Below are 1,288 nucleotides of genomic sequence, written 5' to 3'. Positions count from 1 at the left end.
ATTGCAAATATCTTTTTTCAACAAGGTAAACGCCAACTATACACGTGGACCTTGCCAGATAGAATATACAGGAATCAAATTGACTACATACGTGGAAAGAAACAATGGAAAAGCTCAATATCATCAGTCAGAACAAGGTCAGAGGCCGACTGCAGAACAGACCATCAATTGCTTGTATGCAAGTTCCAGTTGAAGCTAAAGAAAATTAGAACAAGTTCACGAGAGCCAAAAGTACGACCTTGAGTATATCCCACCGGAAGTTAGAGACCATCTCAAGAATAGATTTGACACATTAAACACTAATGACCAAAGACCAGACAAGTTGTGAAATGACATCAAGGACATCATACATGAAGAAAGCAAAAGGTCATTAAAAAGACAGGAATTAAAAAAAGACCAAAATGGATGTCAGAAGAGACTCTGAAAGTTACTCTTGAACATCAAATAGCTAAAGTGAACAGAAGAAATAATGAAGTAAAAGAGCTGAACAAAAGATTTCAAAGGGCGGCTCGAGAAGACAAAGTAAAGTATTACAATGAAATGGGGAAAGACATGGGATTAAAAAACCGAAAAGGAAGAACATGCTCAGCATTTCTCAAGCTGAAAGAACTGAAGAGAAAATTCAAGCCTCAAGTTACAGTGGTGAACTATTCTATGGGCAAAAACCTGAACGACACAGGAAGCATCAAAAGAAGATGGAAGGAATACACAGAGTCACTGTACCAAAAAGAACTGGTCAATGTTGGATCATTTCAGGAAGTAGCATATGATCAAGAACTGACGGTGATGAAGGAAGAAGTCCAAGCTGCACTGAAGGCATTGGTGAAAAACAAGGCTCCAGGAATTGACCGAATTCTAAGTGAGATGTTTTAACAAATGGATGCAGTACTGGAAGTACCCACTCGTCTATGCCAAGAAATTTAGAAGACAGCTGCCTGGCCAACTGACTGGAACAGATCCATATTTGTGCCTATTCCAAAGAAAAGTGATCCAACCAAATGCAGAAATTATCGAACAATATTAACATCACATTCAAGTAAAATTTTGCTGAAGATAATTCAAAAGCGGTTGCAGCAGTACATTGACAAGGATCTGCCAGAAGTTCAAGCCAAACGAATTTAGAAGTAGACATGGAATGAGGGATATCATTGCTGATGTCGGATGCTGGCTAAAAGCAGAGAATACCAGAAAGATATTTACCTGTGTTTTATTGACTATGCAAAGGCATTCGACTGTGTGGATCATAACAAATTATGGATAACATTGCAAAGAATGGGAATTCCAGAAC

Source organism: Trichechus manatus, unplaced genomic scaffold (genome assembly GCF_000243295.1).
Source record: "Trichechus manatus latirostris isolate Lorelei unplaced genomic scaffold, TriManLat1.0 scaffold00333, whole genome shotgun sequence".
Taxonomy (NCBI): Eukaryota; Metazoa; Chordata; class Mammalia; order Sirenia; family Trichechidae; genus Trichechus; species Trichechus manatus.
Note: the sequence above shows the minus strand (reverse complement) of the source record.